We start from the raw sequence: 23481 nt of genomic DNA on the forward strand, positions 1-23481 counted from the left end.
CGAATGCTCTAGAAGATGTGATTGGTACCAATGATTTGGAAAATTGTTAAATTTTTTTTCAAAAGTTTTCTCTATTGAATTTCTATTTAAAAAGCAGTGGAATTTCCCCTTGTCATTACTGTTCTCCAAAAATGATGTATCTGTGTGTATGTGTGTGTGTGTATGTGTGTAGTTTTACATTATACTGATAGCATGTTAATTTTCTTCATAGACAAGTCCATCTTAGATATAAATTAAATAGATATGAATGTTCTTCAGATAGGTATAGAAATGTTTGAAGTGTGATATATTGCCTTTTCTCTTCATCCAGATGAGAGATCCTTTCAGTTTATTTAGTTGAAGCACATCTGATGTTGCCTATGGAGTCCTATGTTCTGACTTTCCCAGAGTTTCTCTTCTTTCCTGGTCTTGGGACAATGGAGATGAATCACCAGGATCCCCACAAATCCCTTTATCCATCATTCATAAAGGTGGGAGGGTAAAGTGCTCTAGTCTTAATGCATGTCTCTCTAGAAACTCACTATAAATCTCCTTCTAGTCAAGAAACCAGCCATTTATCACAATAAATAAGTAAATAAATTCTCCACTTAAGAAGTATATGTTTGTAATGCAGTGGAAACTCTGTAGTTTTTGCCTTCCGTACTGTATGTTTAATTCTTCATTTTTTTCTTTCATCTCTCTACATCAATATATGTAGCTCTATATATCAATAGTACTTTCCTTTTACTTGTATTTGGACCATTTTGAAAAAATCAAACCTTCCTTTTCTTTCCTATAGTATTTCTTTACTCATTTGCAAATCCAACAGCTAAAAGAGTAATGGACTCTTAGAGGCTAATATAGCTTCCCCAAGGGGGTCTGTCCCTAGACCAAGAGAAGTGGACATATTTTACCACTAAGTGAAACCATTTAGACACTTAATCAGAATAAATGAAACTACCAGAAAACTTTCCTTACCAGAATCATGCCTTCTATTTTGTTTCAATTACAGTTAATTGCATTGATGCCTGCTGTGTTGGTTCATTTTCAGGTCTGTTTTAAAGTGAATTCTACATTACCATGAAGTTCAACATCAGAAATCCAGAGGTCCTCTTATATTAACATTTATTATTAGAAACATGATGGAAGCACTTTTAAAATTCCTTATTTATGCCATAGAACCATCCTTTAATGGATTCCCTCATGACAATTTTAAGGACTTAGAAAGGTCCCATATAACCTGCTTCTAGAAAGAATGCGCCGTAATAATTCCAAAGGGGTAGATGAGCTAGTTCATTCTTACTGATTTTTTGGAGGGGAAGTTATGGAAGGAAGAAATTGAAACATCAGCAGTCCAGAGGGGTAATTTCAGGGAGGGATATAACCAAGGTCATATAGATGGGAATCATTAGAATGTGCTAAAAGAGGACCAACATTTTGTGCCTTCTGTTCACTCCTAGGAACAGTGAAATTTGGCAGAAATATTGAGCTTTCCATTATTATATCTATGGAACACCTTTTTACAACTTTTTACCTTCAAGACATTTAAGTGTATTTGATTACTATATTGAACCAAAGGGAAAATGATCCCATCACTTTCTCCTTAGAGCATTTCATCTTTTTACACACACACCCATTGTTTTTTGTGTATGTAAACAAAGAGTTTGAAATAGAAGCATTTCATTTTCAGTCACCTAAAACTACTTATTAAATGTTGACAATGTTTTCAGTTAATAACTATGCATAGCTCACTGTCTATGGATGTACTTGAAGACTGGCTGATTATTGTAGAACACATTGCTATCCAACTTGATTAATTGTTCCAGACCTGCGCTGTCCAACATAGTAGCCAATAGCCACACGTGACTAATCTAGTTGCAATGAAATGCGATTAAATCAAATGTATAACCCAGTTCCTGTATGTATAAACCAGGCACATTTCAAGTGTTTAATGGCCACATGTGGCCAAGGGCTACCATTCTGCAAAGCCCAGATTACAGAACATTTCTATCATTGCAGAAAATTCTACTCAACAGTGTAGATCAGGACAATGGAATGTTTTGTGCAGAATTCAGCAAACAGCTTTTAAAAACTTTTAAAAATCGCTGTTTAGTGTCCCAAAGGTTGACTGTTCTGCAAAACAGTGTACTGTATGATGTTTGATCTTTGCGCTAGCTTTCGGAATGGTCTGTGTCCATGTGCGATGTGGATGGGGGCTTTTCTCTCTGGAACAGACATGCTGGAAACCAAAGTAGGGAACCAGCAAAATGTCTAGTCCATCTAAAGACAGCAAGTGGATGGCATGAACCTTTTAAAGTTGTAAAATCTTTTTAAATAATCTTGTTTTCCAATTTATTCCTTCTGTTAATCCCATCTGTATTAATGTCCCGAGCCTTCTGTAACAAATTATCACAACCTGGTCTTAAAGAATCTCAGAAGTTTATTGTCTCATAGTTCTGGAGGACAGAAGTCCAAGATCAAACTGTTGGCAGGTTTGGTTCCTTCTGGAGGCTCTGAGGGAGAATCTGTTCCAGCCGTCTCCACTAGCTGCTTCTGATGGCTGCCAGCAATCCTTGGCATTCCGTGGCTTGTGGCTACATCACTCTGATCTGTTTCCATCATCACATGACATTCTTCCCTGTGTATTTCTGCATCCCATTTTACCTCTTCTTATATAGACACCAGTCATCTGATTATGGTCCACTCTAATCCAGTATGACCTCATCTTAACTTGATTACATGTGCAAACACCTATTTCCAAATGAGGTCACATTCTGAGGTACTGAGGTTAAGGATTTTGACGTATCTTTTGGGGGACACAATTCAATCCATAACAATATTCCTCAGCTTTTCCTTCCTTCTACTGCTCCTGGGAAATACTTTTTTGCTCCTTTTTGTTGCATGTTTTCACCCCAGGAAGCGAGTGCAGAACCCTGTGCGTAGAACAAGGGAAAAGTTTATTTTAAATTGGAGAGTGAGCATAAATTTGTAATGACGGTGGGATCTAAGGAAATGGACCAATTTGAAACAGATACTCAGCTTATCCCTTCAGCCCACTTTCTCTCCTGCTAGGTTGGAAGCATTCGATACCTACGCTCACGCCCTGAAAGAAATAACTGACTGTGTCCTCCAGAAATGCAAGTATTATCGGGCTCCCCATTCTGAAAGGTATTTGTGGGCATTAAAAAGTGCTTTTCCCCACAGCCTACACCCAATTACAATTTGAGAGAGGATGTATTCAGTTGAAACAATCATAAAATTCGAGTAACTGTTCTGAAGGACCATTTGATGGCTTTAGATGGCAAACGGATGCTTTAATCAAGGGTATCACGTTGAATTGTGAGGCTGAGACACGGAGAATAACGTTTAGAATGCGCACCATGGTCTCAGAGTACATTTGAGATGCTGAAGAGGAATGCCACTGAGAATTGGCATTTTTATTGACATCCACAAAAAGTGATGGAATAAACGGTTGTGACCAGAATCTTTGATTTATTTGGGGGGGTGTCTAAGTGTGGAAAGGACCTAACTCCTCGCAGGACATTGGAGCTCAATTCAATGAAGCAAATCCAGGCTCCATCAAGAGGAAAAGAGAGATCTCTTTAATGCAGGATTCGAGAAGTCTGATTCTGACAATTCTAAGGTTCAAATTCACACTCAGCTGGGTCTGTTGACTTAAAATGCCTTTTTTATAGTCACTTTCTATTTTAGTTTCCTCGGGCTGCCATGACAAAGTGCCACAAACTGGGTGACTTATGGCAACAGAGATGCATTGTTGCACAGTTCTGGAGACAAGAAGTCTGAAATCAAAGCGTCAGCAGAGCCACGGTCCCCCCGAAACTCTGGGTAGAATCCTTCCTTGCTCTTTTTGGCTTTTGATGATATCTGTTAATCCTTGCTGTTCCTTGGCTTGTAGATACGTCTCTCTCATCTCTGACTCTGTCTTTGCATTGGCTTCTCCCCTGTGTGTCTCCCTCTTCAGATGACCCTCTTCTTATAAGGACATCAGTCCTATTGAATTAAGAGCCCACCCTATTCCATTATGGCCTCATCCTAACGTAACTAATCTCATCTGCAAAGACCCTATTTCTAAGTAAGTTCTCATTCTGAGATATGGGGGGTTAAGACTTCAACATATCTTTTTAGGGGACACAATTCAACCCCATAACACCTTCCATGTAGAATAATCTGATGAAATTTGATCAACTTTTGAAGCTTTGAGGTCCAATATCTCTGTACTGTCTTCTCGAAATACTCAATCCCGTATTCACTACTCTCTTCTTGGAAATACCCATACAACGTAACATCTAGTTAATGTCTAATCATTTTGTGCTTGTTTGTTTTATTCTTTGGTAGAGAGGGCAAACGTCTTAAAAAGGAAGAGATATTTTATAGGAGTTTTATACCCCCCCTAAATCCTAAAAAGCCCTGAGTTTTTAAAGAATTGTAGGTTGAATAACCACTAGTCTAAGATAGTCTGCTGCATGCTGCAGAAAATACAATGCAATATCCCTTGATTTATTCATTGATGGCCCCCCATCAATGGGGGGGTTGCTTTCTCTTGTATCTCACGTGCAGTTTTATTTGTTAAATGACCAACTGTTTTTCTTAAGTGCAGAATGAATGCTCCATAGGACAAATCTCAAAAAGGGACAATGCTAATATTTCTTCTTCCTGCTGTTCTGCTGTCGATGTCTCCATGCTCAAAATGGCTTCTTCAGCAATAATGTTGTTGAACATCTGCTGGCCTGTAGTTCATCCTCAAAGAGTCTGGTCATCATTACTTAGGAAGACAAGAATTCTGGCCTCAATCGGTGTATCCAGAGGGAAAGCTGATACTTTGCCTGTTCGCTGAGCTTCCAAAGTCAGTGGTTTTCCTTGTTTCTAGTTTGACAATTATTTATTGTGCAGCTGACAAATATCTACCACTGGGACAATCACAATGAAAAACACCTGCATTTATGCTCTAATCTGTGTTATCAAGGAGTTGACATCTTGGGGGACGGGGAGGATGGGGAACGTAGCATCATGTTATGGTAAAAGTCAGAAAGAAGACTGAGTTCAGATCCAGATAGATGCTGGTCTTAACTGAGAGAGGCATCATAGGCAGATCATTTAACCATCCATACTTTTGTATGCGGATCGTGATTCTGCGTGCTCTGCCCAATGCAATGTCTTACGAATTGACAATGGACCCCATGAACGGCGAGGCCAGGAAGTATCAATTTGTCTTCCGTTGAATAAAATCAAGCATACAAATATGTGCAACGGACAGTGGGGATTCATATGTCTGCCAAGAGTTCCCCCTGTTGATTGCAGGGTGGCCACATGCTGCTTGTATCACAACCTGCATTTTCAGAAAAGAGTATCTGCTTCGATGTGATGAGTTAGTAAGAATGGTGGATCAGGCACTGACTCAAGACGTTGCTATGCATCTGCTCATGGTTTTGTCTATCATTTTGAAATTTTCAGCCCAGTTTCCAGAGGGAGTTTGCCACTGATATAGCCTGAGTGGGAGTGAGAAAGAATTTGCCTAGTAGCTCTATTGCCTATCCCTTCTCTTTATTTCCAGATATTGTCTGGCCTGTGTCCACGAGATAAGGCCCTTCTTCCAAAAGAGTCGTTTATCAGATGAACCAGAGAGGTGAACTCATTCTCCTTCATCTCCTATTTCAGGGTAAATTTGTAGATTGTGGCTGAAAATCTGCTATTGGCATGTGAGTTTATTAGTTAGTTCTTGGGCTCTGGTGACTTTAAATGAGACTGGGGCATCAGGAGTGTTAAATGAGGAACAATTGCAGGCTTAAAGCAGTGACTCTGGCTCTGCTGTGGTCTTTTCTGCCTCATATCTACATATTCATTCCAGCTTTGTGATTTAAGAAATATTATTATCTACATTCAAGGAACATATTTCTGAGTAAGCCTTATAATGTGTGACTGGTAGAAAAACAGTGGGAGTTTGAATGGGGCAGTGAGAAGAGAAACACAATTATTTTGAAAACTAAAGTTGAGAATTTTTTTGATTGGAATGTTAAGAACATAATAGATTTTACAAATATGAATGAAATGAGTCTTTTGACCATAGAGATGATGGGAACAGTCAAGAATGATAAAGGCAATAGGTGTTGAGTCATGTATTCATGTATCGATTCATACTCTTCCTGGGTAAATATATATTGGAGGACTGTTGATCAGGCCATGATTAGGAAGACAAGTAGCCATAAATAACCAAGGACCAACAGTCTGGTATGGGAGGAATAGTCTTGAACCTAAATATTCCAAACACCTACGACATTTTCGTCATTGTTACAGCATTTGACAGCTCAACTCTCTGTGCTTTTGCACATGGCAAGAAGCACAGCTGTCACTTAGCCATCTGGGAAGTCAGATCTGCCTGTGCCATTCTGATTTAGGAAGATCCCAAAGCAGAAGGGTGAACTGGGCTGAAGATTCCTCACGATGCATGATGCATGAGCTGAGACCAGAGGCCTTTGAGTATGAGGTCATTATATTCACTTGACTGCACTTTTCAGCCTTCCTGAGTTCATAGATGTGTCATGGTGGAAGCAAAGTGGTAATTTCAGAGGTGGAAGGAGAGCATTTTATGGAGAATAATAATGACTTGTAAAATCTGAACCCAGTGACCCTCTCAACCCAAGACCCAGACAAACATCAGGCATTCACTACTCTGGTTTAGTTTCTCTGATCCGGGGGCTGACAGCACTGCTGCGAACTTTAGATTGTACCTTGACATGATGGCCTGGTCACTTCAGATGGTTGTAGAGAATTTAAACAACAACCAGCATCACGGTTTAAGATACTACTTAAGAGACTCTGGGTTTTACGTGCTGGTGCACAGCCAGCAACTTAATCAATCTTTAAACTGAAAACATTATAATAAAATGAGGCAATAAACTTGTTGTAAATGACCCTGCAGGTTAAAAACAAAGAGGTTCTGGAAATCTTTCTGGGGAGGAGAATGTGCAAAAATGCGAGATAATGTAAGAATGTGTATCTATACTCTTAAATGTAGAACAGAGTGAAGACAAACAGGAAGGTTTGAACAAAATATGATATGGTGTAGTACCATATGATATAGTATAGTACGATATGTAATATAACATAAGATAGTTTAACATAATAACACAATAATATAATATAAATTAAACTGTATTGCTCAATGCATATTCTTTTCTAGGCAATTATCTAGGTACTGGAGATAAAACAATAAACTAAAAAGACAAAAATTCCAGCACTCAACATTACCTTCTTAGTGAGATAAGACCCAAAAAGCAATAGCTATATTAAATGTTTGACTGGTACAGCATGCTAGAAATTGATACGCATTGTAGAAAGCAGAAAAGCAGAGTGGGATGAAGGGTTTGGGGAGTGCTGGAGAGCATGAGGTGTCCTAATGAGAAGTAGGATCATCTACAAGTCTCTGTGTCCCTAGGAGATAGCTTGGATTTTTTTCTTGAAATGCATTTGTCTATGAGCAGTTCTTGTTGAACCTGGTAGACACTGGATGCTGTGCTGAGTGCAAAGGGTACGGAGACGAATGGACACGCATGTGTTTGGCTTTTCTGGACTGACAGCATCCTTGAGCTCCTCTATGAGGAGACATTCTGCTACGTTGACAGCTAAAAATGATACACAAAAGGGCAATCTGGCGAAGACGGCATAGGAGACTCAAGCACTGACTTACTCCCCACCATGACACGAGACACAAAACAAGACCAGTAAAATATAGAATACCTTAACAAGATTTAGCCAGGATCAAAAAATTTAAAACAAAGAAAAAGGGTGAAGTGTCTCCACGGACGGAAATGCACATCAGAGGGTGGATCCAGTGCCCTGGGCTTTTCTTGGCACTAGATTAGGAGACAGATAGAGGGGGGCCAGTTGTTTGGCTTTTCTGTGGTAACAACTTCTAAAGATCCTTCATGATGCACAGGGACAAAAGCCAAGCTTACTGTGTAAGATGTCTCTGTAATTTTCAAAGAAAGATCACTCAGCTAGTCTTCACAGCTGATTCTGTTTCCTTGGAATTTTCATGCCTGATATACACCTACTTCCTAACTTTTGCTTTTGTTGCTTGTGCTTTTGGTGTCATACCAAAAAAACTCTTGCCAAGACCAATGTCAAGGTGTTTTTTCTCTATGTTTTCTTTATGGTTTCAGGTCTTATGTGTAAGTCTAAGTGTCAGTAAATGGATGAGTGGATAAAGAAGATGTGGAATATTATTCAGTCATGAGAAAGAATGAAATCCTCTCATTTGGGACAATGTGGATGGACCTTGAGGTTGAGAAAGTCCTTAAATTCTAGATACACTCTCCAAGGGGTAAGCTAATTTAGGAACAAAGGAAGAGGGCATCTTTAATCAGAGAAACCTCAAAAATGTCTTGCCCCTGACTGAGCATGGAGAGGCATCCTGTTTGAGGGCCAGTCTTGAAGGAAATGAGCATCAATGATGCTTGCCCAGAACACCTACCTGAAGAAATATATAAAGAGAAAACACAACTTTGTTTTTCCTGCAGTACCATGTCTAATGCCCATTTTAGCCTAACCAGTTTAGCAATTTCCCTCTGTTACACTTTATAGATGAATGGCAGCATGTTCTTAGAATCTGTGCTTGAAATTGCTCAATCCTCCATTTTAAAATGCAGGCAATTTGAGTGCTATTTTTATTTAGATGTCTAGTTTCAGTGGGGCATTTAAAGATCTGGATAAAGTAGGGATACACAGTCTAAATTCTCCACTGAAGGGCACTAGGGGGCTTACAACTAGGCAGATGGATTGGAACCAGAAGGTGAAGGGAGATGGCTACTTGGCCAAGAGCTATGATGAGGTGTGAGACAGAGAACATAGATGAGTGGGAACCATCCAAGGTTGTTGGCCAGGGAGGTGACGTTATCAAAATAGTGTTTTAGAATCAGACAGGGCAAAGGTGTGTCCATTTCTTTCCCCAGTCCCAAGAAAAACCCGGGACCATATTCACCACGGAAGGAAATACAGCATTATTACAATTGTCTTTCATTTATGACTCTAAAATCTTAGTGTTATTATTTCATAGTAAAGTAATTTCATGTTCAAGCAAATAAATCATGAAATTTTATTGAAAGAAATTCTATCTGGAAATGTGCTATTTCCTTCCTCCCTCCATCCCTTCCTCCTTCATTCCCTCCTCCCCTTCCTTCCTCCTCCCTAGTTCTTTTATTTTTTTTTTTTAATTTTTGGCAGAGGATAAAGGTGAAAGGGAATTCAAATAAATCTAAAAAGTGCACAGTGAAGAAGTTGAAAGGTTGAAAACCCCTTGATGCAAAGTTCCCATTACCCATACACGAGCTTCAAAGTGCAAGAAAGGAAATCTAGATTCAATGCCTCCCAGAAGATTCAATTTAGGTGCATTAATATTTCAAAGTATGTCTTTAGAGGCGCTAGATGTGAGCATCACTACACACATCTCCCGTTGTTTATTAAAACATGATGGATTGTGTACCCTGCACCTTTGAAAAATGCAGCCCCAAATGCTGTTTCACTCACCGCCCCTGCATAGATTTTAAAAATCTTCCCATAGAACGTAAGGTATTGATAAACTCATTTCTCTTAAAAAATAATGAGAACTTACAATATAAGTGCTTTGCAAAGTATCTACATATATATAATATTTTATCATAATAGATTTTTTTAGATAAACAATGAAATTTTGTGAGAATTTTAGATTGGTAAATCAAGGCATTTTAAATTTATTTGATCCACCTAAATTTTAAGAAATACTGAATGACAACGTAGAGATCAATAACCATGGTTATTTTCACCACACCACAGAGGGTATTATTAAGTCATTTGAGTAAAGGAATTCCTTATGATGTTTTTGTTGGTTTTATGTTGGATTATATGCAGTTTCTGTTCTCATGCTCAAAGATTCTCACTGGAATAGTTTTTCTTTGTTTTTCCTCCTCTATCTGTAAAGCTCTAATTAAAAAGAGCTTAGTTAATCAAAGACATTCTTTCTGCTATTGTGTACAAATTGCAAATTAATTAGGCAAATTGAGATTTCTAATATCAAGTGAGATCAAAACACAATAGTTTTCATCAGTCGGGACAGCACTTAGAAGGGCTCATAGCTGGCCATGGCCGTTGGGATCGCCATCTCTGGGGCATCCCTGACTTATCACCAAGTGCCAAAGCACAACCCATGTTGTGGAGTCATTGTCACCCCCAAGCTGGGAGTCTCCACTTAATTTTGTAGTTTATGGAGAACCATATGTGTTTACAGTCCAGGAAAATGAGGCTTCCTCCATTGCAGAGAGTCTTAAACTTTAATGTGTATGAAAATCACATGGTCATTTTGCTCAAAGATCCCAATTCAGCACAGGCAGGGAAGGGAGAGTGTGTGTTTTTCACAAGCTGTTAGGGATGCTGGTGCTGCCTGTCCAAAGCCCACACTGGGAGAGTGTGTTGCTTAACCCCCCTCATTGTACGTGGCAGTGTTCTCATCTCCAGATCAGATGGTCCATGGACAGCCACCTTCAATCCTTGCTGGCTTGCTTAACTATGTAGCAGTTCTCAAGCTGTCTCTGTCCTTTCCCAATGTAACTCATTGCTTTGACTCTTAGATACGGATAAGTCTGCTCAGAGTCATTATAATGATGATATGATATATGATAAAGATATACACACATACATACATGCATTACCACAATATATTTTGAGGAACACATATACATTACCTCTATTATATATATATTATATGCACGTGCACACATATGTATGTATATACCACAATATATTATGAGAGATGGATATATATTATATCTATTATATGTGTTATATATATATATTGTCTATCAGTCTACTTGCCTGTTATCTATCATCTCTCTTTCTATCTAATCTATCTATCCATCTACCCTATCATCTATCTATCCATCCTAATTATCTATTATCTACCTATTATCTATTATCTATCTATAATCTATCATTCTATCTATATATCTATCTATAATCTATTTATCTCTATCATCTATCTATCTATCTATCTATCTATCTATCTATCTATCTATCTATCTAATCTATCTATTTATCTATACCTACCTACCTATCATCTATCTAGCCAGATAGCTATGTATTATCTATCGATTCAACAAGGAATAGCTTATAGCTGTAATCTGATTTTTTTTTTTTTTTTTTTTTTTGGTGAGGAGATCAGCCCTGTGCTAACATCCGCCAATCCTCCTCTTTTTTTGCGGAGGAAGACGGCCCTGGGCTAACATCCGTGCCCATCCTCCTCCACTTTTTTTTATATGGGACGCCGCCACAGCATGGCTTGCCAAAGCAGTGCGTCGGTGTGCGCCCCGGATCTGAACCAGCGAACCCCGGGCCGCCGCAGCAGAGCGCGCGCACCCAACCGCTTGCGCCACCGGGCCGGCCCCCTGATTTCTTTTTTAATTACTACACCCTCCTCCCTTTCTTTTCTGCTTGGCTTAAGGCTCTTCCTTATAAACTACTTCTCATTCTTCAGTTACATTTATTACCTTTATATACAAAAAGGAAAAACACGATTTTGTGTTTTTGAACACTATGTCCCTCTTACCTAAGGGATACCACTACCTCTTATTCCTACAGTGATATTCTGGACGTTGTTTTCAATCAACTTCAACGTAGTCTGTGAGAAAGAGATTAGTGGTTCTCAACTATTTTGTTTTTCCTGTAATAATATGGAACATGGATATATAGGAATCTCATTTTAGAGGAAAGTGTTTTTCTGGCAAGACCTGTCTCTAACATGCATCTCTAACTTCTTGGCCGAAAAGAGAACTGTTACATTTTTTATAAGTCTTGGAACACACTTGGAATACAGACACTGATTCAACCAACTTGAGTCAAGAAAACAGTTTAACTTACATTTTATTGGAAATTGTGCTGTTCCTGTTAATATCTTTGCTATTCTCGTATCCCAGTTTTCTGTTTTGAGAAGTCACAAGGATATATATTTTTTAAGCATTAAATGCTAGAAATCTAGAAACTATTTGCTTTGAAATGAAGTTTACTGTAGATATGCTAATTTTCTCCCCACATGTTTTATCTTGCAGTATATCTTTACATCACAAATAATTTATAAATGAGATCTTGCTAGCCACACTTGCTTCCACCACTATCACACAGCTATCTTCACAAAAAGGAGGAAAATGATTCCAATTATGAGTAAGTAACCTTACAAATGGTGATGACCCAAAGGTAGCCACAATGTTGGTCATCTTCTGTCCATTTTGATCTAACTAGTGAACTTGTACTTAATGGGACAGTGGTCTGATTTATTTTTTTTTCTCTTTTTGATCTATGAACACATAGAGCAATGCTGTGCAGTTGAACATTCCAAGATGGTGGGAATTTTCTACATCTGAGCTGTGTGATGTGTTACCACTAACTACCTGTGGCTATTAAGCATTTAACACGTGGCTAATGCAACTGAGGAATTAAATTTTTAATTTTTTAAAGTTGTGGTAGAATATTCATAACATCAAACTTACCATCTTTACCATTTTTAAGTGTACAATTCAGTGGCATTAAGTACATTCGCATATTGTGCAACCATCACCAGCAACCATATCCAGAACTCTTTTCATCTTCCCAAACAAGAACTCTGTCCTCATTAAACACTAACTCCCCATTCCCCCTCCCCCAGCCCCTGGCACCCGCCTTTCTCCTTTACTATGTGAAAGCAAGCAGAAATGGCTATGGCTTCCATTCCCTGGGCACTCCTGTGTTTGGAGGTAAAAATATCCTATTGGTTTTTCAACAGGCTGTCTTTTCTATTTGAAGTATTTCATCAAGCTGTTAATGGATGCTTCTCATTCTTAATTATAATGGACTTCCTTTTACACTGAGTGATTTAGCATCTTGAGAGGTGAAATATAATCACACATACACATTTATCCATCCATCCATCCATCCATCCATCCATCCATCCATCCATCCATCCATCTATCCATCCATCCATTTATACATATAAATATATTTACACAGAGAAGGGGAGGATTGACAAGGGTTTCCACCCTGATAAATTTGTTTTGAGAGTCTTCCCTCTGCATTTTTAAAGTGTTAATTTCAATGCTGCTAAGGAGAATTTGCCATAGCAAATTCTTGAAGGTCAATTCTTGAATTGACTTGAAGGTCATCGCCACATTTTAATAATATGTTGAAGAGAAGTGGTCCAGCTGATCAAACAGCAGTAACACCCATTTAAGAGGGAAGATCATCCCCTGTGAAAACAAATCCGTACAGAGAGAGCTCTCTTTTGTGAGTCCTCTGCATTCAGATTGGTTTTGTGAGAGCAGAGATAAACATGGCTGGTCTTTCGCTAACAGAGCGACACTCCCCAAATTGCAACTCTTGTCTTAAATGACCTAACAAATATTAGTATGAAGTGGGATGATGCCCAATCAGAATGCAGACTTCCCCAGAGGGTACTGACTGCAAGAGTCCCTTATTTTCGTGCTTGCTTCTATTTTTTAGAGAGTGAGAATTAGGCTATTTTCCTTACAATACTACCCCACTCAAGTTAAGCAGTTGTCCCTTCGTTCTTTTTTTTTTTTTAATTTTTTGTTTGTTGCAGGAACATTGGTTTATAACATCGTATAAATTTCAGGTGTACATCATTATACTTCTATTTCTGCATAGATTACATCATGTTCACCACCAAAATACTAATTACAACCCATCACCACACACATGTGCCAAATTATCCCTTTCGCCCTCCTCCCTCCCCCCTTCCCCTCTGGTAACCACCAATCCAATCTCTGTCTCTATGTGTTCGTTTATTGTTGTTATTATCTACTACTTAATGAAGGAAATCATATGGTATTTGACCTTCTCCCTCTGACTTATTTCACTTTGCATAATACCCTCAATGTCCATCCATGTTGTGACAAATGGCTGGATTTCATCGTTTCTTATGGCTGAGTAGTATTCCATTGTGTATATATACCACAGCTTCTTTATCCATTCGTCCATTGATGGGAACTTAGGTTGCTTCCAAGTCTTGGCTGTTGTGAATAACGCTGCAATGAACACAGGGGTGCATGTATCTTTACGCATTGGTGTTTTCAAGTTCTTTGGATAAATACCCAGCAGTGGAATAGCTGGATCATAAGGTAGTTCTATCCTTGATTTTTTGAGGAATCTCCATACTGTTTTCCATAGTGGCTGCACCAGTTTGCACTCCCACCAGCAGTGTATGAGAGTTCGCTTTTCTCCACTTCCTTTCCAACACATGTTGTTTCCCGTCTTGCCCCTTTGTTCTTATTGTTGTCTCTTCAGAATGAAGAAATTTAATCTATGGCAGGTGCAGGTGTGTAAAGGTATCCCAGGGAGGTCTTCTCAGGTGTATACAGACTAGAGGAGATACATTTGTTGGTGATCCTTGATGTTGTTTGGCTTGTAGAAGCATCACCTCCATCTCTGACTTCATCTTCACATGGTGTTCTCCCAGCATGCCTGTCTTTGTCCAAATTTCCTGTCCTATAAGGACACCAGTCATATTGGATTAGGGGCCCACCCTATTCCAGTATGACCTCATCTTAACCTAACTAATTACGTCTACAAAGTCTCTATTTCCAAATAAAGTCACATTCACATGTATCATGAGTCAGGACTTGGACATATCTTTTTGAGGGACACAATTCCACCCATGACATTTTGCTATTAGGTTCTTGCCGGCAACAAGGTTCTCACAATTTGTTGATCAATGCCAATCAATGGTGCTGTCGGGACAGATCCTGGCTATGAGTTGGGTGGTTATTGTTTACTTATGCTTTGGAGCCAAGACACACCAGGCTGACCTGGAAGTGTCCTTCCAAATGTCCTTGCCTATCAGTAACTGAGAATCAACTGATCCCTTATTTCTGTGGCCACGATGAGAGAGACGATATAAAAGGAGTAAGACTGAAGCTTCTCTCTCCTTCCTTTTCTCAAAAACACACCTACTGTCCACCCAGGCTTTAAAGTATCCATAAAGAGAAGAAAAGAGACATCGCATTAAGTGAACATGAGATTGAATGCAGCTCAGTTAGGAAGGTCGGCCACTCAACATTAATTGCAATTATGGCCAGAATCTTGAGGAATGCACAAAGTCCAGGATGTGTTTGAACTTCAGCAGGGTTTATAAAGCTACTTTCATATGCTTGGTTTGGAAAAATGTTAATGCAGATATGTATTTTCCTTTAATGGGTAAACTAAGGACGTTTGAGATCTGTGCTTCTTACTTCCTTCTATTGTCTCACCTAAATAATAGACCAGCTTCCTGTCTCTCTATGTTTATTTTATTTATTTTCTTGCATAGGTCATCTTCATTTCAGTCACCACTCAGAGCATTGGACCCTTCCGTGTGAGTGTGCAATATAGTGAATGCTTATATTGATGTATGTAGACTTATTCTGAAAGTTTCCTACACCCAGAGGTCCTGGAAAGTTCAGCATTGTGCTCAGGTTTATGCAGAAAGCTGTGGAGCTAGGAAAATGGATGAGCACAGATGCAAGACTCCTGCCTCGTTACTCTATTTTGATTTTCTCCTCTTTGTTTACCTGGGGCCCATGTCTCATTGAGTAAAGTCTTTCTCTCCAGCCACATTTTGCTTTCACCATATTAACACTCCATCAAAGTCAGCAGGTAATTATTCTACTAGTATCAAGAGCTACAGCCTGAACCTCCTGCCTCTTGGCAGCATTAATGCCTCCGCAGGGGTAATCTGGTCCATTTTTCCTAGTGATGATGCACACCCTCAAGTTTCAACAATGAGCCTCCTTTTATGTTTTATACCTCTTTGAATTGGGCATTCTTTTCACGCGAGGAAAAAGAGTGCATCTTCAAACAAGTATGTTTTGTAAATAATCAGCAAAATTGTCACCGTGGTAAAACATTTATTTTTAAATTAAACAATAGGGTACTTCAAGCCTATTTGACTGACTGTGCACTCAGCCAAAGGCTTTTTTTATTCAGCTCTACCCTCAGTGAACTCAGAGTACAGAAGAGAGAACATACTGGCATGAAAAAATGAGTGACTGACTGTCAAGAGCTTTCTAGCAGACGCTAATGGAGGACTGTTAACTGCTTGTATATAGGAACTTATACAGATGTTAATGTCCCAAATTTAAATAAATAACATTACTAATTGTTTCACAAATCTGTGACCAGCCCCATGTTCCCCTAACTTGTCCACTTTCACTTAACCTCCTCATGCTCCTTTCCCAGAACCCTGCATTCTTAAATTTGTGTCTATGTGTGTGTGTGTGTGTGTGTTATGGGTTGAATTGTGTCCCCCCAAGAGGTAAGTTCAAGTCTTAATTTCTGGTATCTGTGAATGTGACTTTTTTTGAAATAGAGTCTTGGGGGATGTAATCAAATTAAGATGAGGTCATTGGGATGGGCTCTAATGCAATATGACGAGTGTCCTTATAAGAAGAGGAAAATTTGGACACAGGTAGATACAGAAAGAAAACAGCTTTTGAAGATGGAGACCGAAATCAGAGGGATGTGCCCATGAGCCAAGAGATGCCTGGAGCCCCCAGAAGCTGGAAGAGGCAGGAAAGACCTTCCCCTAGAGCCTCTGAAGCAAGCACAGCCCTGCCCACATCTTGATTTCAGACTTCTGGTCTGCAGAACTGTGTGAATAAATATCTGTTGCTTTAAGGCATGTGGTTTGTGGTACTTTGTTATGGTAACCCCAGGAAACACAACATGCAACAATTTTATTACTTTGTAGTGTAGGGGCTATTATGAATGTCAGGTTCCCAGATGCCAGCCAATGGTTGGCCCTACAAACAGGTCCTTCTGAAGATAATAACCTCAGGCATGTTACGTCAATGCTTTCCTGAGCAATCCTATATTCCAGACACTCTTCTCCTCTCTCACCATCTTACATTCTCTTTTCTTGGCCAGCTATGTTGGACAAGCAATAAAATCATGAACTGTTGAAATACCAATAGTCATGAGAAAAGCTTCAGTCTCCTCCAGCTGCAATACTCAGAAACTTCAACTCCATTACCATCAATAATTTAAAACTTGAATGATCCCACATAACTAGAAGTAGCACAGGCTCAGTGATATCTTTTATGTTGACAGTTCTTATGGCCTCTTCTCTCTGCCATCCTGGGTCTTGATTTCCACATCAGATTCTTACCAAGATGGCGGGCACAATTGGGTGTTGCACGTGCTTTATCTATCACTATCCAGAGGGGCATAATAAAGGTGTCTGTTCTTTTTCTCTTCCTTATGATTGTGGAAATCTTTCATAGAATTAGCCCAGCAGCCTTCCTGTCCCATCTTGTTGGATAGAATTCAGTCCCAATCCGGTTCCTAAACTAAACAGTGGCTGTAGCACCATGATTGGCTTAGAGAACACTGAATCCACCCTCTCCTACCCTTCCCCCTGTAGGATGGCAATGGGTTCCACTTCCATGAAGCACTTGTGCTTTACTCATGTATAAAATTGGGTTGTATTTTCAAGGAGAAAGGGAGGAGAATGGTGTGTAGGTTACAAACAACATCTACAGCCCCAAGACTCTAGGAAACCTCCTCTCTCTGCATCACCCCTAAGGAGATTCCTGGTATACATTGATTAAACAGGTACTCAATAAATTTCTTGTATCAGAAATGGATTCAAGGTTATTTATATTTTCAAAACGTCTCTCTACTGAATCCCTTCAGGAATGCCTCACACGTCTTGGATCTAACAAGAGTCTCAATGAACTTTTTGGGTAAACAAGCCCTTCTAAGGAACTGGGGTTTTGCACTTATGTGTTTCACATGCATCCCACTTCTTTTATGAGAAATAGCCTTCAGTAATGAAGCCACCTCCATGAGCCCTCAAAACTTTTCTTTAATCAATATGCTCTATGCCCTAGTAGGAAGCATTTCCTTTAAGAGCTGTTTCTCATTCTTGAGTCTCCCATTACATTGATTTATAAAGGCTCTCAACTTCTATTATTCTACTCTCCAACTAGTAAAAAGCCTGTGTTAGGGCCAATGTTTCCGCTAAGAATGTTGTGGAGGCAAATATATCATCTCAGCTTCTTCACTTCATTCCACTGGCTTTAAGAAAATGTAATTTCTCTCTTACCTCTTTAGTGGGAAGAAAAGAGACTCAACCTCATTCATCGGCATGAGATTTTGGGTACCTAAATGAGGGCAAGATAAAGATTTATTTAAGAATGCATACTTCTTTTTTTTTCCAACTAAAATATTTATGTTTATGTATTTGTCTTTTTTTTATGAGTAACCTTACATATTTCAAAAGAAATCAACTTCTTGAGGAAACATTTGTAAGTAAAACCAGAATGTAACAAAAACCACAAATCACTTATAACCACATCAACCTAGAATGACCAGTGTGAACCACAGAGTATGGATATTTTCATTGTTTCTGTCTTTTTCTTTCTCACTGTACTTCCACCCAGTAGACAGAAGGAAATCTTTGGAAGTGTATTTACTTAAAATAACTAAATATAATGACTGGTCTGTTGTGATGGATTTCTTGTTCATTTAAAAAACATATATATGTAGGGGATGGCTTGGTGGTGTAGTGGTTAGGTTTGCGTACTCCTCTTCTGCGGCCTGGGGTTTGCAAGTTGGGATCCCAGGCTCAGACCTACGCACCGCTTATCAAGCTATGCTGTGGCAGACATCCCACACGTAAAGTAGAGGAAGATGGGCATGGATGTTAGCCCAGGGCCAGTCTTCCTCAGCAAAAAGAGGAGGATTGGCAACAGATGTTAGCTCAGGGCTAATCTTCCTCACAAAACAAACAAACAAACAAAACATACGTATGTGTATTTCCGGAAACACTACTTTTTATTTATTTTCATTTACTCATTATTTTTTTGGTGAGGAAGATTGGCCCTGAGCTAACTCTTATTGTCAATCTTCCTCTTTTTGCTTGAGGAAGAGTGGACATGAGCTAACATCTGTGCCCATCTTCCTTCACTTTGTATGTGGGATGCCTCCACAGCATGGCTTGATGAATGGTGTAGGTCCATACCCAGTATCCGAACCCACACACCCTGGGCCGCCAAAGCGGAAAGCGTCAACTTAACCACTACACCACTGGTCTGCCCCTCTGAAACACTATTTTTTAAATACAGTAGGGACAAGGGTGCTATAGCTTAATTCAAAAGGTGGTGAATCTTCACATAGATTTTGTTATCCTTTTTAGACAAAAAAAAAGGCAAGAAATTTAACACGCATTATTAGCATGCAGGAGGACATCTGGATTTGAATGAATTATCATATGTTATAGTACACACTGCCACCTGCCTTATCAGTGTTCGTTCCCCCATTCTTCCTCACCAATGGAACTGTGATTCTCTTCAAGTGACAGGGTACTAAGCCAACCCCCCTCCCCAACACACACACAGAGAAACAAAACCCTCAATTTCCCACTTTCCCTTTCAACTAGGAGAAGCCACACAACATTTTCCGGCCAATGAAATAAACGTGGATGACTAGTTCACAGTGCTTCTGAAAAGCTACCATTTGGTTTGTGAAAAGGGGTCATCTCAGTTTGCGCACAAGTTTTGCCCCTTGCACTTTTTCCTCCTTCTTCGTGCCTGGAATGTAGATGCCATGTCTGGAAGTACAGCAGCTTCCTTGAGATCATGGAGACAACACTTATTGACTAAGAATGGTGGAGAAGAAAGAGAGAAGGGTTCTGGATCATTGAGCCACTGCTTATTAGTTTCCTGGAGCTGCTGTAAGAAATTAGCACAAATGGGACAGCTTAAAACAACAGAAATGAAGTCTTGCACAGGACTGGAGGCCAGCAGTCTGAAATTAAAGTGTGAGCTGAGCCATGCTCCCTCTGAGGCTCTGAATAGAATCCTCTTGCTGATTCCAAGTTCTGGTGGTGGACACCAATTCTTAGCATTCCTTGGCTTGCAGCTGCATCATTCCAATCGCTGCCTCCGTTGTCACGTGATGTTACCTTCTTATGAATCTGTCTGTGTTCCTGCGTTGAAATTCCCCTCTTCCAACAAGGGCATCTATCATTTGATTTAGGCCCCACCCTCACCCAAATGGCCTCATTTTATCTAACTACATGTACGAAGACCTTGTTTCTAAATAGATTCCAGGTGGACATGAATTTTGGGGGGCTCTATGCAACCCATGACACCCCTGAACTCCTTGTTGTCTCATGAGAACAACAACACAACCTCATTAATTGTTAATACCTGACTCTCAGGTATTTGTTACCTGTAGTGCAACCAAATCTTGATACACATCTTGTGGTGTTTTTTAAAGATTCATTAGCTTTTCTTCCTCTGCTTTTCTGCACCACATATAGATATATTTTATGAAGGAACACCATTCTGGATGCTTTTTTTGACTTTATCTATACGGAAAGCACAAAACTCAGAGTAATTTTCTCTCTCTGCCCTAAGACGTCATTTTGCAAAGGTTTGGTGGGACAGAGGGCAGGCTTGTGTGATCTCATGGGGTCTCTTTTTGATGTATTCTCTAGAGAGCAGCCAATGAGGATTGTTAAATCACAAATCGGACCTTGACGTTTCTCCACTTCTGTTGTACTTGAAGTTCTAAAGATCTTATGTAGCTGACAACGTCCCACCTAATCTGGTTCCACCTCCATACTTCCTTTCGTATTCTTCGTCTCTTGACTCTCTTGGATTCAGCCTTCTTTAAATTTCTGGGTGAAGAGAAGTGTGTTCTCTTCTCAGAGTCTTGACCTAGAAAGAGAAGAGCCTTTCTCTTCTCTCTAGGGATTCCCTTGCTAATGCCTGTCTCTTCTTGGTCAGGTTCATAAGAATTCCACAGGCAGGTTTTGATTCTCCTTTAATTCTCTTTCATCTCACTCTGCATTTTACCTTTAGAGCACTTCTCACAACAAGTCAGTGTGTATTCATTTATGTAGTCAAGCACGGCATGTGATGTATTGGTCCACAATGGACCACATAGATGATGGTGGTCCCATAAGATTAGTACCATATAGCCTAGGTGTGTAGTAGGCTGTACCATCCAGTTTTGTGTAAGTCACTCTATAACGTTCCACAATGACAAAATCACCTAACAACACGTTTCTCAGAACATGTCCCCATCATTAAGTGATGTGTCACTGTACATAAATCATATATATAAATTATGTTGTGCATGGATGGGTACATTTCTCTGTATAATACCGTCTCTGAGTATGGACTGGTGCATGGTAGAAAGTCAGTAAATGTGAGCATAAATACTAACAAAAATCAAATGGAGCTGTTTAAAGAGCCTCTGGGAACTAAAAATCCATTTCCCAGTGGCAATTAACCCAACTTACTATTTACAAAACAAATTAACTTGATTCTGAGATCTCAAAAGAAAAAAAAAAAAAGATAGTATTGTACTTACAAGTCATTAAGCAATATTTTCTGCCTTCTCCTCTATCCTCCCCAGACAAAATATCTGGGAAAGGTTTTCCAATTTAAATCTGATTTTTTTACCAGCCAGATAAAGAAATTGTCCACAGAACACACTGGATGTTAGTCTCCACAATCAAAATGATGCATAAAAGAGGTGCAGTTAAAACGCATATTAAATCTGTCTATACAAAGGGTCCAACACTTTGGGTTAAGTAACAAATGTCTTATATTCTCATTTCCTGATGAACAAGGAAGGTTTGCTGTTGAAATATTTGATGATCTAAGAGACTAAATAGATTGTGACTCATGGGACAAGGTTTTTCTGTGTAAGCCATGAGAATATCTTCAAAGAAAATAAGGGATGCAGTTACAGGAATTCGGCTCCTATTACGCCTCATTTGAATGAAGAAACGTGTCCACATTTACTCTAGAAACTGAAGATTGAATATAAGCATGTTCCTGGAAACCCAATAGAAAGAGAGATTGCTGTTTATACAATTATTTTTAAGATATCACCTGGATTTCCATAAGTAAATAAAAGTGTGTATCCATCTCACCCTCCCCGTAGACTGGTAATCACCTGCTCTCTCTGAACTGAGATGCAGAAAGAGAAACATGAGGAGTGCATTACGGAAATGAGGGTCTGTGTCTCTGGACAACATATTCTAGTTGATCTCAACCTTCCCTGTCTCTGTATTTAGACTAACCGAGAAAACCAGTGGACGAGTCTGGAACCTTTAGCAGAGAATGTGGCAGCTTCTTCCTGTGTGCAGAACTTACTTACAAAATGCAGAGTAATGTAACATCAAGAAAGAGCTTTAAATTAGCCATTACATTAGATATACCTAAAAAAGACACTCAGCTCCCAGAAACCACACATTTAATAAAACCCCTGAAGAATAATCAGAAAAGGTAGCCTTGTGTGAACTGTCTCAATGGTTAGAGCACGTTAGATATTTTAAGAGATTCTCATATTACTAGAAACGTTAATAATGTTGATGGTATCTATAAAATACATTATATATATAATGCTATATATAATACTAAAAACATTAATAATTTCATGGTATTTATAAAATACACTCAAATACTTTACTTCATTAAAAAAAAAAGAGCCCTGAAATTTCCATTTTCTTCCTTTATTTTCACTCTAAGTGATATATTGACAGGGTTACCTAACTTAGGATTTCAAGTATGCATTACATATGGTAATTTGCCTTTCCCAACAGCAAATCAATCATTTCTTTTTGGATCTTCATGTTGAAATAAAGCATAATGATGCAGCTCAGACATGGCTGAGTTGCCTTGTTCTAAATTTAGATTATATGAGGAATTAAATAGGCAAGAGAACATGTGGAGGGTGATTTTTATTAAATGGATAATTCCTAATTATTTCTCTAAGCCATGTCTTCATTCTGAACAAAGAGGCATCAACTGATCGTGAGGTAATTTCCAGATCAGAGACCAATGTTGCCAAAGTCACTCTGAGAGTCTGCTTTGAGGTGAGGGCTGTCGGGTGGATGAATCATTCCAGACACCCGTCTACTGGTGCCCAATTTCTCTAACCTTTAGCTATTCAGAAAATACAAACTTCATTTTTAAATGACTATTTTCATGATATAGAATTCTATATTCTCTTCCTTTTCCTGGAAGCTCTCGCAGGTCAAGCCTCATGTGAAGGGCCCTTCTCTCTGTACATCCATTTATTAAAACATCATTATGTCCGTTTCCCTTGCATAGCCCCCCAAGAATGTGTGAATCTCTTGTTACTCTGGGTTTTTCTTGGTGTTACCATGGAAGTAAAGGTCCCTCATTTTTTCTCACATCCTAAACCAGAAGTGGAAATAGGGGATTTATATTTTCTGTGTGCATCTCATCTCAGTAGGCATGATGTCCCCAGAAGCCAAACCTTCCGGCTTCAACGAGAAATGAGAATTCATTGGGAGGTGTTTTCAGTAGGAAATTGATCCCAGGATAAACCAGTAAGAGCAAGGAGAAAGTAGTATTGAGACATGCAAGAAGCCCAACAAGGATAGGATTTCAGATAAACACAAGCCTCAACCTGATCCCACAGGGGAACTCTGCAGCTCGGCTGACA

This window comes from Ceratotherium simum, chromosome Y, assembly GCF_057802395.1.
Source record: "Ceratotherium simum simum isolate JZ-2026a chromosome Y, ASM5780239v1, whole genome shotgun sequence".
Taxonomy (NCBI): Eukaryota; Metazoa; Chordata; class Mammalia; order Perissodactyla; family Rhinocerotidae; genus Ceratotherium; species Ceratotherium simum.